Genomic DNA, 16724 nt, shown 5'->3' with positions numbered 1-16724 from the left:
TGGAAAAGTTAAAGGTACAAAAAAGGAACAGCTGGAGGACCAAATTGCAACTCATTAGGTCAATTGGCAATAGGTCATTAACATGACTGGGTATAAAAAGAGCATCTTGGAGTGGCAGCGGCTCTCAAAAGTAAAGATGGGAAGAAGATCACCAATCCCCCTAATTCTGCAACGACAAATAGTGGAGCAATATCAGAAAGGAGTTCGACAGCGTAAAATTGCAAAGAGTTTGAACATATCATCACCTACATTGCATAATATCATCAAAAGATTCAGAGAATCTGGAAGAATCTCTGTGCGTAAGGGTCAAGGCCGGAAAACCATACTGGGTGCCCATGATCTTCGGGCCCTTAGACGGCACTGCATCACATACAGGCATGCTTCTGTATTGGAAATCACAAAATGAGCTCAGGAATATTTCCAGAGAACATTATCTGTGAACACAATTCACCATGCCGTCTGCCGTTGCCAGCTAAAACTCTATAGTTCAAAGAAGAAGCCATATCTGAACATGATCCAGAAGCACAGGCATCTTCTCTGGGCCAAGGCTCATTTTTAATGGACTGTGGCAAAGTGGAAAAGTGCTCTGTGGTCAGACAAATCAAAATTTGAAGTTCTTTATGGAAATCAGGGACGCCGTGTCATTCGGACTAAAGAGGAGAAGGATGACCCAAGTTGTTATCAGCACTCAGTTCAGAAGCCTGCATCTCTGATGGTATGGGGTTGCATTAGTTCGTGTGGCATGGGCAGCTTACACATCTGCAAAGGCACCATCAATGCTGAAAGGTATATCCAGGTTCTAGAGCAACATATGCTCCCATCCAGATGACGTCTCTTTCAGGGAAGACCTTGCATTTTCCAACATGACAATGCTAAACCACATACTGCATCAATTACAGCATCATGGCTGCATAGAAGAAGGGTCCGGGTACTGAACTGGCCAGCCTGCAGTCCAGATCTTTCACCCATAGAAAACATTTGGCGCATCATAAAATGGATGATATGACAAAAAAGACCTAAGACAGTTGAGCAACTAGAATCCTACATTAGACAAGAATGGGTTAACATTCCTATCCCTAAACTTGAGCAACTTGTCTGCTCAGTCCCCAGACCTTTACAGACTGTTGTAAAGAGAAAAGGGGATGTCTCACAGTGGTAAACATGGCCTTGTCCCAACTTTTTTGAGATGTGTTGTTGTCATGAACTTTAAAATCACCTAATTTTTCTCTTTAAATGATACATTTTCTCAGTTTAAACATATGATATGTCATCTATGTTCTATTCTGAATACAATATGGAATTTTGAAACTTCCACATCATTGCATTCCGTTTTTATTTACAATTTTTACTTTGTCCCAACTTTTTTTGGAATTGGGGTTGTAAAGAAAAAAAGCAGTGGACCCAAGACAGAACCTTGTGGAACACCAAACTTTGCCTCAGTATGTCTAGAAAAATTACCATTTACATCAACATACTGATAGCGATCAGTTAAATAAGACCTGAGCCAGGAGAGGGCCATTCCCTTAACTCCCACATTTGTCCTAGGACATCCCCTCCTTCTGGGTGCAGGCTTGTCGGAGTGTTGGTCATGAAATTCTTAAGTAAGGAGAGGGTCTAAGATGTCCTTACCTCCTACTCAGCTTCATTCCTCTGGTCCATAGCCCTCCCAATCTACCAGGTACTTCAGCTGGCCTCTTCTATGTCTAGATTCTAGGATCCAATTTAACTGGTGGATAGGTTCTCCTTCTGGGCCAGGAGACTGGTGGTCAGGGGTGGGCATGTTCTCAGACAAGGGACCCTGGATGGAGGGTTTGAGGCAGGAGACGTGGAAGGTGGGTGACAGACGACTGTGAAGTGGGAGCTCAAGTCTATAGGAAACCTTATTGATGTGCCAGAGCACCCTGTAAGGTCCAATGTAATGTGCCTGTAATTTTCGGCATGCATTGGATTCCCTAAGATCCCTGATGGTCACCCATACCCGATTGCCAGGAGAGTACTCGGGGTTATTGCTCCAGTGCTTACCAGCGTATTCCTTGTACTTGGCATTAACTGACATGATGCATTGGTGAACTTCCTCCCAAATTGACTGGCTATGGGTGAACCACTCTTTCACGGCCTATACCCATGCTGGAGAGTTGTCCCAAGGAAACAGGGGAGGTTGGTAACCAAGCATACACTGGAAGAGTGTAAGTTGTGGGGCTGAGTGCTTGAGAGAGTTTTGTGTGTATTCGGCCCCTGGGATAAATCAGGCCCGGTCCCCTTGGTTTCGCATGCAGAAGATTATGAGGAAACATCCTATTTCTTGGTTGGCTCTTTCTACCTGGCCATTTGACTGGGGATGATATCCCCAAATGAGGCTCACCAAGCTCTCTAGTCACTCCATGAAGCTTGCCCACAGACGAGATGAATTGAGGGCCACAGTCACTGACTATGTCTTATGGAATGCTAAAGTATTGGAACATGTGCTGGAACAATAATTCAGCAGTCTGAAATGCTGTGGGTAGGCCGGATAATGGGATGAGTCTCAGCGCCTTGGAGAAGTGGTCAATGATGACCAAAACTGTGGAGTTGCCTTGGGATGGCAGCAGGTTGGTGATGAAGTTGATTGCCAGGTGGGACCATGGTCTTTGAGGCACAGGAAGAGGGCATAGTTTGCCAGCTGGAAAAGTTTGAGGGACCTTGGCTTGAGCGTACTCAGTGTATGAAGAGATGAAACAAATGATCTCAGTCAGGATGTTCTCCCACCAGTACTTGTTTCACAGCAGTTGGTGAGTGCGATGGATGACCAGTGGCAGGAGAAGTGTGTGCCCATGTGATGAGTCTGCTCCTGAGATGATTCGGGACATACAGGTGGCCCAGTGGGCAGTTGACTGGAGGATTTTTTGGTTGTGAGTCCCTTATCTCCTTGTTGAGGTCCCAAGTGATTGCCTGGACAAAGCATGTCAGGATGGGATGAGGTTCTGGGTCATGAAGAGATGGGCCAAAGATGCATGACAGGGCATCAGCCTTAGTGTTTTTTGGTGCTAGGATGATAGGATATCATGCAGCTGAAACAGGTGAAGAACAGTGCCCATCGGGCTTGGCATGGATTCAGTCTCTTTGCCTTCTTGAGATACTCGAGGTTTTTATGATCTGTAAAAATGACAAAGAGGTGTGTGGCCCCCTCCAACCAGTGCCTCCATTCCTCTAAGGTGAGCTTGATGGCCAGTAGCTCTCGGTTCCCAACATCATAGTTTCTCTCTGCTGGAGTGAGCTTTCCTGAGAAGAACACTACCAGGTGGAGCTTGGGCCTTTCGCCAAAGCACTGGGAGAGAACCCCTCCTACACTGATCTCGGAGGCATCCACTTTGACCATGAAAGGTCAGGTTGGGTCCGGATACTGAAGGATAGGGTCTGTGGTGAAAGCTGTTTTGAGCCTGTTGAAGGGCTCTTCGGCTGTGGGGTTCCAGTGGAGGCATTTCGGTCCCTTCTTTAGGAGGGAGGTCGGGGTGCCATGAGGGTGCTGAACTCTCTAATCAAATGATGATAAAAGTTTGCAAAGCCTCAGAAACATTGGAGCTCCTTCACCTAGGAGGGTATGGGCCAGGATGTGACTGCAGTTACCTTGGAGGGGTCCATGCTGACCCCCTCAGCACTGATGATGTACCCCAGGAAGGAGATCTTATGCATGTGAAATTCACACTTCTCAGCCTTGACATAGAGATGGTTCTTAGACAGGTGCTTGAGTACTGATTGAGCATGGTTAAGATGATGCTCTTCATCAGGGGAGTAGCTCAGGATGTCATTGATGTAAGCTATGACATACCTCCCCAACATATCTCATAGCGCGTCATTAATGAGGCACTGGAAAACGCTTGGTGCCGAAGAGAGGTAATAAGGCATGACCTGGGACTCAAAATGGCCAGTGCGGGTACTGAAGGCAGTCTTCCATTCATTGCCCTTGCAGATGCAGACCAGGTTGAAGGCACTATGTAGGTCAAGCTTGGAGAAGATCGTGGCACAGAGGGCACAAGTGGAAGTGAATACAGGTATTTCACTGATATCTGATTGAGTCCTCAAAAGTTTATACACAGACAAAGTCCGCCCCCTCTCTTCTCCACAAAAAAGAATCCTGCTGATGCTGGTGAAGTGGACAGGCATATGTACCCCTGCTTGAGGGTCTCCTGTATGTACTTCTCCATAGCAGCTGGTTTGTTCTGGGACAGAGGGTAAATGCGGCTGTGTGGGGGAGAAGTACCAGGCAGGAGGTTGATGGCACAATTGTATGGACGATGTGGGGGTAGGCTGCATGCTTTGCCCTTGCTGAAGCACAGGTTCTCAAAGATAGTTATCCATGCAGGAGCTAATGATATATGCCTTCGTCAGTCTGAGGTTACTAAGAGTGACTTTGTAGAGGTGTTTAAATTAGCAAAGGCAATGCCCGATGCTGTAGTATGCTCTGGCCCCATCCCAATGTGGCATGGCAATATAGCTTACAGCAGGTTATAGTCGCTGAACTGCTGGTTGTCCAGGTGGTGCTCTGAAAACAGTGTGGGCTTTATAGATAATTGGGCTAATTTTGAGGGCACTGCTGGCCTGTTAGGGAGGGACAGTATCCATCCCACTTGGGAAGGTGCTGCTCTCATTTCCTGCAGAATAGGTCATAGTCTCAGAACAGGCCTAGTTAATTTCTGACAATCCAGAGCCAAGGCCAGGGAGCAGACGAACAGGCTAAACCGACTGTCTGCTAGCTGCACAGAGTCGTCACTCAGGGTCAACTACATCGAGACTGTGTCTGTTCCCTGAGCTAAACAAAAAGGTAGAAATACTCAGAGTTTGTTCCAGTAAACTAATCAATATAAAATTAGATCATACTGGCTGTACAGCTGCTGCCAGCACCTTTGATCTAAAGGTGGGGCTATTAAATATTTGATCTCTTATATCTAAAGCACTAAATGTTAATGAACTCATTACTGATCAGGAGTTTAATGTACTTTGTTTAACTGAAACATGGATTAAGCCAAATGAATATATAGCATTAAATGAAGCGAGTCCTCCTGGATGCAGTTATATACACCAGCCTCGTCTAACTGGCAGAGAAGGAGGCATTGCAGTTATTTATAATGATTATCTAGCTGTAACACACAAACCTCGTTATAAATTTAATACATTTGAAGCTCTTCATACTCATATGTAGCCTCGAAAAATAAGTCTACCCAGTTAATTCCATTACTTATTACAACCCCGATTCCAAAAAAGTTGGCACAAAGTACAAATTGTAAATAAAAACAGAATGCAATGATGTGGAAGTTTCAAAATTCCATATTTTATTCAGAATAGAACATAGATGACATATCAAATGTTTAAACTAAGAAAATGTATCATTTAAAGAGAAAAATTAGGTGATTTTAAATTTCATGACAACAACACATCTCAAAAAAGTTGGGACAAGGCCATGTTTACCACTGTGAGACATCCCCTTTTCTCTTTACAACAGTCTGTAAATGTCTGGGGACTGAGGAGACAAGTTGCTCAAGTTTAGGGATAGGAATGTTAACCCATTCTTGTCTAATGTAGGCTTCTAGTTGTTCAACTGTCTTAGGTCTTTTTTGTCATATCTTCCGTTTTATGGTGCACCAAATGTTTTCTATGGATGAAAGATCTGGACTGCAGGCTGGCCAGTTCAGTACCCGGACCCTTCTTCTACGCAGCCATGATGCTGTAACTGATGCAGTATGTGGTTTGGCATTGTCATGTTGGAAAATGCAAGGTCTTCCCTGAAAGAGACGTTGTCTACATGGGAGCATATGTTGCTCTAGAACCTGGATGTACCTTTCAGCATTGATGGTGTCTTTCCAGATGTGTAAGCTGCCCATGCCACATGCACTAATGCAACCCCATACCATCAGAGATGCAGGCTTCTGAACTGAGCGCTGACAAGAACTTGGGTCGTCCTTCTCCTCTTTAGTCTGAATGACACGGCGTCCCTGATTTCCATAAAGAACTTTAAATTTTGATTCGTCTGACCACAGGACAGTTTTCCACTTTGCCACAGTCCATTTTAAATGAGCCTTGGCCCAGAGAAGACGTCTGCGCTTCTGGATCATGTTTAGATACGGCTTCTTCTTTGAACTATAAAGTTTTAGCTGGCAACGGTGGATGGCACGGTGAATTGTGTTCACAGATAATGTTCTCTGGAAATATTCCTGAGCCCATTTTGTGATTTCCAATACAGAAGCATGCCTGTATGTGATGCAGTGCCGTCTAAGGGCCCGAAGATCACGGGTATCCAGTATGGTTTTCCGGCCTTGACCTGGAGAATTCTTCCAGATTCTCTGAATCTTTTGATGATATTATGCACTGTAGATGATGATATGTTCAAACTCTGCAATTTTACACTGTCGAACTCCTTTCTGATATTGCTCCACTATTTGTCGGCACAGAATCAGGGGGATTGGTGATCCTCTTCCCATCTTTACTTCCGAGAGCTGCTGCCACTCCAAGATGCTCTTTTTATACCCAGTCATGTTAATGACCTATTGCCAATTGACCTAATGAGTTGCAATTTCGTCCTCCAGCTGTTCCTTTTTTGTACCTTTAACTTTTCCAGCCTCTTATTGCCCCTGTCCCAACTTTTTTGAGATGTGTTGCTGTCATGAAATTTCAAATGAGCCAATATTTGGCATGAAATTTCAAAATGTCTCACTTTCGACATTTAATATGTTGTCCATGTTCTATTGTGAATACAATATCAGTTTTTGAGATTTGTAAATTATTGCATTCCGTTTTTATTTACAATTTGTACTTTGTCCCAACTTTTTTGGAATCGGGGTTGTATTTACAGGCCCCTGGGGCCATATTCTGAGTTTCTTTCTGAATTTGCAGATTTTATCTCAGATCTGGTTATTTCCTTAGACAAAGCTTTAGTTGTTGGAGATTTTAATATTCACTTCGATAACCCAGAAGACCATTTGAAAACAGCATTTGTGTCCATTTTAGATTCAGTAGGGATTAAGCAGAATGTCATAGGACTGACCCATAATGGTGGTCACATCACCCTCTATCTAATACTAACATTCAGGTTAAATGTAGAAAATATAGTCATACTTCCACAGTCTGAAGTTATCTTAGATCATTATCTCATCTCATTCAAACTATGTCTGAGTAATAATATATGCACCTCACCACGCTACTGTATTAAATGTACATTCACATCAACTACTGCACAGAGCTTTATAAATGATCTCCCAGAGTTATCAACTTTGATTGGGTCACTGTCAGCCCCTGCAGAACTTGATCAGGCAACTGAATGCTTAGAGTCAACGTTCCGCCATACTTTAGATAATGTAACTCCTCTTAAATGGAAAATGGTCAGAGACAAAAAAATAGCACCCTGGTATAATGGTGACGCTCACACATTAAAACAGACCACTCAAAAATTGGAACGTAAATGGCGTCAACCAAAGTTGGTAGTGTTCAAATTAGCGTGGAAGGAGAGCTTCTTGAAGTATAGAAAAGCTCTTAGTGCTGTGAGATCAACATATCTTTCCTCCCTAATAGAAGATAACAAAAATAATCCTAGATTCCTATTTAATGCTGTAGCAAAATTATCCAGGAATAAGTCCACTATAGACACTTGCATACCTGTAGTATGTAGTAGCAACAATTTCATGAATTTTTTTAATAACAAAATTGAGAATACCCGACAAAAAATTCAAACTACTAATTCAAGGTCAGACAATGTAAGTGACCCTGTAGTTAACAATATAACTGTATCAGATCATCAATTAGAATGTTTTACTCCCCTAAAAGAAACTGAATTACTTTCATTAATCTCGGCATCAAAAGCCTCAACTTGTGTACTAGATCCTTTACCTACACGTCTATTCAAACAGATTTTTGATTTGATTTATTTTATGGATCAACACATTAAAACAGTAATCCAAAGGATAACATGCAAAAGCAAAATACTTATTTCCAGCATGGTTCTTGGTGTTACACAGAAACATATAGACAAGAGATAGACAGACTCAGACTTTAAAAGACATATAGTAAATAATTAGGAGGAGAGAAGGACATCACATACAACAAAAATCAAATAAATAAATAAATAAATAAATAAAACAAACTGCTGAAAATCTATTCAATTTAACAGTGAATGTCCACCTTATTCCATAATACCTGCTTTACCTGTCTTTTAAAGATCCCTCTAGATGTTAGAAGTTTAGTAACTGTAGGTAAACTATTCCATACCATGATACCAGTGTAAAAGAAAGATTTTTTAACTGCATTATTTGCTCTAGGCACTATGCAGGAACGGATGCTGGCCCTAGTGTTATGATTGTGCTGTGTGTGAATCATGGTCACATTAGAACATAAATATTTGGGGGTGTAACCATTAACAATGTTAAACATATGGTTCAATTTAATCTGTTCAACTCTTAAATGCACAGGAAGTAGACCAGCTGTTGTAAACTCCTCCCTACCTACATGAGAACGAGGGGGTGCTTTTAACATGTACCGGATAACGTTGTTTTGCAGCACTTGGAATTTGTTTCTAAGCTTCATTGTCAATCCAGAAAACCATGCAGAGCACACAAAATCCGCATGACATTGAATCAAAGTTAATACTAATAAGTTCTTTACAGACTTTAGCTGCAATGAACTCACCTATAAGTGATTGGTCCAATGTTAGACCCAAATATGTGACACTATCCTTGGACACAATTTCAGACCCATTACACATCACATTCAAAGTATTTGATTTTAACAACTTCCTTCTTGTACCAAACAAGATTGATTCAGTCTTGCCCAGATGCATGGGGAGCTTATTGTCCACAAGCCACTGATTGACAGACTCAAGCTCAATGCCAAGAGTATTTTCAATGTCCTTCACATTACACCCTGGGACAAGCAAAGCAGAATCATTGGCATATACAAGTAATAGTAACTTGCACCGAACTGCAATTGACATATCATTTATATATATTAAGAATAACAGTGGCCCCAGGATCGAACCTTGGGGCACCCCACATGTTATACTCTGTGGATCAGAGAGGGTCCCCTCAACATCACATACTTGTGTCCTATCTGTTAGGTAAGATATGAACCATTTGATTGCTGAGTTTCTAAACCCCATGCACTGTAACTTAGAAATTAAAATATCATGGTTAACAGTATCAAAAGCTTTTTGTAAGTCAAGTAGAAGCATACCAACATAATTCCCTAAATCAAAATTCTGGTGCACATAGTCAAAGAGATGAATGAGACAGGTGTCAGTAGAATGTACAGCTCTAAAACCAGACTGGAGCTCATATAGTAAATCATGTCTGATGAGATACTCTTCCACCTGTTCATATACAAGACGCTCAAAAATCTTTGACATGGTAGGCAGAATCGAGACTGGCCTATAATTCCCAACATCAGCTCTGTTATTTTTCTTAAAAGAGGAAACACCTTTGCATTCTTCATGTCGTTTGGAAATACACCCTGACCTATGGACAGGTTTATGACATGGGCAAGAATACTAGATGTAACCTCAGCACTATCCCTGAGAAACCTGGAAGGGATAAGGTCCAAGCCCGTGGCCTTATTTACTGACAAGGTGGAGAGGCTCACTCTAGGCAAGGCAAGGCAAGTTTATTTATATAGCACATTTCATACACAGTAGCAGTTCAATGTGCTTTACAGAAGTAAAAGCAGAACAGTAAACAATAGAAAATAAAATTACATAAAATAATTGGGGAAGAAAAATAATAAGAATTAAACAATAGTAGAAATAAAATAATAAAATGAAATAAAGTTCAAAAAAGGAATCAGCCTCGAGATTAATTATTACTATGCGTTTAACTCATAAAGCGTGCTCATCCCATGGCTCTTCCACGAGGATCACCAAAAATCATCCCGCAGACAAAATCTACGAGGATCACCAAATAAAATCGTCCCGCAGATAAAATCTATGAGGATCACCAAAAATCGTCCGGCAGACAAAATCTATGAGGATCACAGTAACAAAGAATTAAAGTAAAATCATTAAAATCCAAGATTAAAAAGAAATTAAAATAAAGAAAGTAAAATCATTAAAATCAAAATTAAAAGAAATTATGTTAAAGCAAATTAATTACTTAGGTAAAAATTAATCCAGTTAAAGCATCTGAAAACAGCTTTGTCTTGAGCCTGGATTTAAAACTAACAACAGTAGGAGCATTTTTGATATCATCTGGAAGTTGGTTCCAAAGCTTAGCAGCATAGCAACTAAAGGCTGCTTCACCACACTTCATTTTGACAGCTGGTATTACTAGCAAGTTTTTCTCTTGTGATCTTAGAGACCTAGTTGGTGCATATAATTGAAACATATCCAGTAGGTAGCTGGGTCCCATCCCATTTAATGTTTTAAATAGAAGAAGTAGTGCTTTAAAGTCAATTCTATAGCTCACTGGGAGCCAGTGCAGAAACCTTAGGATTGGAGTGATATGGACTACCCTTTTTGTTCTTGTAAGAACCCTTGCTGCTGCATTTTGGATTAGTTGAAGCTCTTTGATGGTCTTTTTTGGAAGACCTGTGAAAAGGCTATTGCAGTAATCAACCCTACTGGAGATGAAAGCATGAATAAGTTTTTCTAGATCATGTTTTGACATGGGGGCGGCATGGTGGTGTAGTGGTTAGCGCTGTCGCCTCACAGCAAGAAGGTCCTGGGTTTGAGCCCCGGGGCCGGCGAGGGCCTTTCTGTGTGGAGTTTGCATGTCCTCCCCATGTCCGCGTGGGTTTCCTCCGGGTGCTCCGGTTTCCCCCACAGTCCAAAGACATGCAGGTTAGGTTAACTGGTGACTCTAAATTGACCGTAGGTGTGAATGTGAGTGTGAATGGTTGTCTGTGTCTATGTGTCAGCCCTGTGATGACCTGGCGACTTGTCCAGGGTGTACCCGGCCTTTCGCCCGTAGTCAGTTGGGATAGGCTCCAGCTTGCCTGTGACCCTGTAGAAGGATAAAGCGGCTATAGATAATGAGATGAGATGAGATGTTTTGACATGAGACCCCTGAGTTTAGAAATGTTTTTTAGGTGATAGAATGCAGACTTTTTTACCACTTTCATATGACTGTTGAAGTTAAGTTCGCTGTCAATAAGGACACCAAGGTTTTTGACAGTATCCTTTGCTTTAAGCCCCTTAGTTTCAAGAACAGTGGCAATCCTAAGCCTTTCCTCCTTTTTGCCAAATATAATTGCTTCAGTTTTATCTGCGTTCAGCTGAAGAAAATTGTGAGACATCCATTTGTTAATTTGGTCAATGCATCTATGAAGAGACTCAAAAGGGGCATAGTCATTAGGTGACATAACTAAGTAAAGCTGAGTGTCATCTGCATAGCTATGGAAGTTTATTGAGTTATTCTTAATAATTTGTCCAAGTGGGAGCATATAAAGGTTGAATAGTAATGGTCCCAGGATTGAGCCCTGGGGAACCCCACAGTTCAAGGACACGGGTGATGAACTGTGCCCTCCAATGGCCACATAAAAAAATCTTTGTTGTAGGTAAGATTTTAACCAGTTGATTACTATACCAGTAAATCCAACCCAATGCTCCAGTCGATGTAACAGTATGGAATGATCTACCGTGTCAAATGCAGCACTTAAGTCTAAAAGCACCAAGACTGATGTTTTACCAGCATCAGAATTAAGACGTAGGTCATTCATGACTTTAGTAAGAGCTGTTTCAGTGCTATGATTGGCATGAAAACCTGACTGAAACTTATCAAAACATCCGTTTAATGTCAGGAAGGCAGTTAATTGATTAAAAACAATTTTTTCAATTATTTTACCAACGAATGACAAACTGGATATGGGCCTGTAGTTGTTGAGTACTGAGACATCCAGGTTATTCTTTTTCAGTAGGGGTTTTACAACCGCTTTTTTCAGAGATGAGGGAAACATGCCAGTTCGTAAGGAGGTGTTGATAATCTGAAGTACCTCGTCTGATATTAGGTGAAGAACAGATTTGAAAAAGACTGTAGGTAAAATGTCCAGTTCAGATGTGGAGGAGCTGAGACTTTGTACTGTTTTTCTCAGAGTCTCAACATCAATTAAACTAAATGTTGACATTGTATTACGACAACTCTCTAACTTTATCCTCTGAGACAGGTCTAATTACAAATGCATCCACAGAGACCTTTTTGCTTCTATAAAATGAATTAACAAATGATTTGCCATATTTATCAGAAGTAGCTGGCAAATTACTAACCAGACTGGCAGCAACAGTTGTAAAATAATTGTTAAAATGACAGGCCATCCATCGCTTATCAAAACACATCTCATTTTCAATGATTTGCAATTTGGATGAGTGGGTGGAGCACAGAAGGACGGCAGGCCAGAACTGAGTTCCCAAAAACTCTTTATTTTGCACTTTTCAGTGTAGTATTCACTCTCCCAGCTACACAAGCACACACACACACACACACACAAGTCGTCTGGTTGGGGAGAGAGCTCTCTTCCTCTGCTCTCTCTCTCCTTATATAGGGTGCGGTCACTGGGGAAGACACACAAACACAAGTTAACTGACATCACGTGCAGTGATTCTGCCACTTACCTTCCCTGACTCTGCCCTCTGGTCACAGACCGCCGCTTGACCACGCCCCCGCTGCCACATACCCCCACTGCCCGACTCAGGCTGGGCGGCCGTCCGGCCTGCAGCCGACTCCCCCCCACCCCCTTGACGGGAGAGGAAGTCCGCCATGACCACCTGCACCCTCGGCCTGTGGATCACCTTGAAGTTAAAGGGCTGGAGTGCCAGATACCAACGGGTGATCCACATGTTGGCATCCTATATGTGGTGGAGCCACTGGAGGGGCGCATGGTCTGAACAGAGGGTGAAAGGGCATCCCAGCAAGTAGTAGTGGAGGGCGAGGACCGCCCACTTGATGGCTTGGCACTCTTTCTTGAAGGTGCTGTAGCACCCCTCACGCACTGACAGCTTTCTGCTGATATACAGCACTGGACGGTCCTCCCCCTCCACCTCCTGGGACAAAACAGCCCCCAGCCCTCTGTCCAATGCATCCGTCTGCAACATAAAAGGGAAAGAAAAGTCAGGGGAGTGTAACAGTGGCCCCCCACACAGTGCAGCCTTCACCTCCGAGAAAGCCTGCTGGCATTTCTCTGTCCACTGGACCGGATCTGGTGCCCCCTTTTTAGTGAGATCAGTCAGCAGGCTGGTGACATCTGAATAATTAGGTATAAACCTACAATAGTAGCCAGCCAGCCCCAGGAACTGTCTCACCCCCTTTTTGGTCTTGGGCCTCGGGCAGGCCGCAATCGCTGCTGTCTTGTTAATTTGGGGACGCACCTGCCCATTGCCCAAGTGGAAGCCCAGATACCGTACTTCCACCCACCCAATCGCACACTTCTTCGGGTTGGCTGTGAGATCCGCTCGCCTATGCGACCTAAGGATGGCCCTTAGGTGTTCTAAATGCTGCAGCCAGTCACTACTATAGATTATGATATCATCTAAGTATGCGGCTGCTTAGATGGCATGGGGGCGGAGGACCCTGTCCATAAGCTGCTGGAACGTAGCAGGCACCCCAAACAGCCCAAAAGGAAGTGTAACAAATTGGTGTAAGCCAAACGGTATGGAAAAGGCCGTTTTTTCTCGGGACAGTGGAGTCAAGGGGATCTGCCCATAACCCTTTGTCAAATCCAGTGTCAAGTAAAAGCGAGCCGTGCCTAGTCGATCCAGCAACTCATCAATACGAGGCATTGGGTATGCATCGAATTTAGACACCGCATTGACTTTTCTATAGTCTACACAGAACTGGACTGACCTGTCAGCCTTGGGAACCAAGACCACCGGGCTGCTCCAGTCACTGTGGGACTCCTCGATGATGCGCATTTCGAGCATGGTCTCGAGTTCTTCCCGAAACACTTTTTTCTTGTGTTTGGGTAGCCTGTAAGGGCGGCTGCGCACTACCACCCCTGGGGGTGTCTTGATGTGGTGTTTTATGAGGCCGGTGTGGCCGGGCAGGGGCGAGAACATGTCTGAAAATTCGGTCTGCAACTGGGCAACCTCTGTGAGTTGGGTCGGGGAGAGGTGATCTCCACAGGGGACCGGAGAGGTATGCAATGTCAATGTTCCCTTTTGAACCACCGGCCCCAGATCTGCCTTCTCCGGAACCACCAACACCAACGCCACGGGGACCTCCTCGTTCCAGAGTTTGAGCAGATTGAGGTGGTAAATCTGTAATGCCTCACCCCTGTCCATTCGCCTCACCTCATAGTCGACGTCCCTGACTCGCCGTGAGACCTCAAAGGGTCCTTGCCACTTGGCGATCAATTTGGAGCTCGATGTGGGCAACAGTATGAGTACTTTATCTCCCGGTGCGAACTCCCTAAGGTGCGTACCCCTGTCGTACAGGCGGGTTTGCCGTTCTTGGGCCTGCCGCAAATTCTCCTGGGTTAGGTGTGTGAGTGTGTGGAGTTTTGCACACAGGTCAATAATGTATTGAATTTCATTTTTGCTCGGGGAAGGTCCGTCCTCCCAATTTTCTCACAGTACATCTAGGATGCCGTGCGGCTTATGCCCATATAATAATTCAAATGGGGAGAACCCTGTGGAGGCTTGTGGGACCTCTCGCACTGCAAATAACAGGGGTTCGAGCCATTTATCCCAATTGCATGTGTCCTCACAAACTTTTTAATTATATTCTTGAGTGTGCTATTGAACCGTTCGACTAAACTGTCCATTTATGGGTGATAAATGCTGGTGCAGATCAGCTTAATTCCCAGTAACCCATACAGTTCGCTCAGTGTGCGTGACATAAACGAGGTGCCTTGATCAGTCAGAATCTCTTTGGGGATTCCGACCCAGGAGATGATGCGGAAGAGTGCCTCTGCAATACTGCGTGCTGAGATATTGCGAAGAGGCACTGCTTCTGGGTATCGCGTTGCATAGTCCACCAGAACTAAAATAAAGCGATACCCTCGTGTTGACCGATCTAATGGCCCAACGAGATCCATCCCAATTCTTTCGAACAGGGTCTCGATTAATGGTAGAGGGCGCAAAGGAGCTTTTGGAATGGCCACTGGATTTACTAACTGGCATTCGCGGCATGCCATACACCACCTACGGACATCGCCGCGAATCCCTGGCCAATAGAACCGGGCCATTATTCGGGCTAGTGTCTTATCCTGCCCCAAGTGTCCAGCCATGGGATTAAAGTGAGCTGCCTGGAATATCAATTCCCGGTGGCTCTTTGGAATCAAAAGCTGTGTAATCGGCTCCTTAGTCTGAGTGTCCTGCGTCACTCAGTATAATCTATCTCTCATAATGGAGAAATAGGGGAAGGACAGGGTGGCATTTGGCTGGAGCGTTTGACTATCAATTACTCTCACTTGGTCAAACACATGCCGCAGAGTCTTGTCCCATGACTGTTCTAACAGGAAATCTGCGAGGGATTCCCCGAGAGAAGGAGAAAATGACGTAGATGGCTCTGTGACAGCTGCTCCCACCAATGCCACACCGGGACCTCCCCCTGCTGAACTACAGCAGGCCCCACTCTTTACTAAATGCCTCATTAACTCCCAAAATCCCGGCCAATCAGTCCCCAAAATTATCGAGTGGGTAAGGCGAGGATTAACCGCCGCCTTTACACTAAAGTTTTCCCCTCGAAAAAGAATGTGGACTGACACTAAAGGGTAGTTGTGAACATCCCCATGCACACACAACACCTTCACCAATTGTACTCCTCCCAATGCCTCGTCTTGCACCAGGCTTTGGTGGATTGAGGTCTGATTACAGCCAGAGTCCACCAACACCTGAAATGTATCCCCTTGGACACTCACCGGTATGCGATACACTCCGGCCCAATCAAGGGTGGCTCCTGCCACGTTGGGGATCTGGACCACTGCACCTACCCCCATTGCTGAGCACTGCTGCTGGAGGTGCCACAGCTCCCCACAGTGCCATCAAACCGGCCCAGGCTTTCTCTCTGCACTAGGGCTCTGGGGCTCACTCACCTGAGGTGGGGAAGAGACAGACATGGAAGCGGGAAATGGGAGGGCACCGCGGGTGCAGCGGGCCAGCTGGGGTGGAGCCCCATGGGGGAACGGGGCGAGGACGAGACACAGAAGGGGAGGGGTAGAGAGAGAGAGAGAGAGAGAGGAGAGGGGAGAAGAGGAGATCTGCTGTCCTGCTGTCAGAACAGCTGCCAAATGGTCCTTACTTACTTACTTACTGCTGCTGTCGTGGGTAGACCCACATAGTGCCAACACAAACAACCGCCAACTTTTCCTGTCCTGCGATGCCACCATAGCCTCCTTATATGTTAGGGATTGTTGAAGGTCTCTAGTGACCGCGTCGCGCCAACTCATACGCTGTCTGCCTGGGCGCCGGCATCCTTGAGGTGCCCAATAAAGAAGTCGGTGTGGCAGGCGTGTTGGAGGCATGCGCATAACGTGCCCAAACCATGATAGTCGTCTTTGTCGAAGGATGTTCATTAGAGGAACCTGTCCAGGTCTTTGGAAGATCTCCGCATTGGATTTACGCTCTCTCCAGGAAACACCAAGAGTTCTGCGAAGGCATCTAGTATGGAAGGCCGATAGTCTCTTCTCTTGCTGCACTGTTGTGTTCCAGGCTTCGGCTCCATACATTAGGATGGTAATTACTACGGCCTGATAGATTGCCATTTTTGTGCGAAGCTGGATGGACTTGTGGCACATGATGGGTAGAAGTTTATTAAAGGCGTTCGCTGCTTTCCCTATATGGT

This window comes from Neoarius graeffei, chromosome 18, assembly GCF_027579695.1.
Source record: "Neoarius graeffei isolate fNeoGra1 chromosome 18, fNeoGra1.pri, whole genome shotgun sequence".
NCBI lineage: Eukaryota > Metazoa > Chordata > Actinopteri > Siluriformes > Ariidae > Neoarius > Neoarius graeffei.
This window is presented reverse-complemented; position numbering follows the sequence as displayed.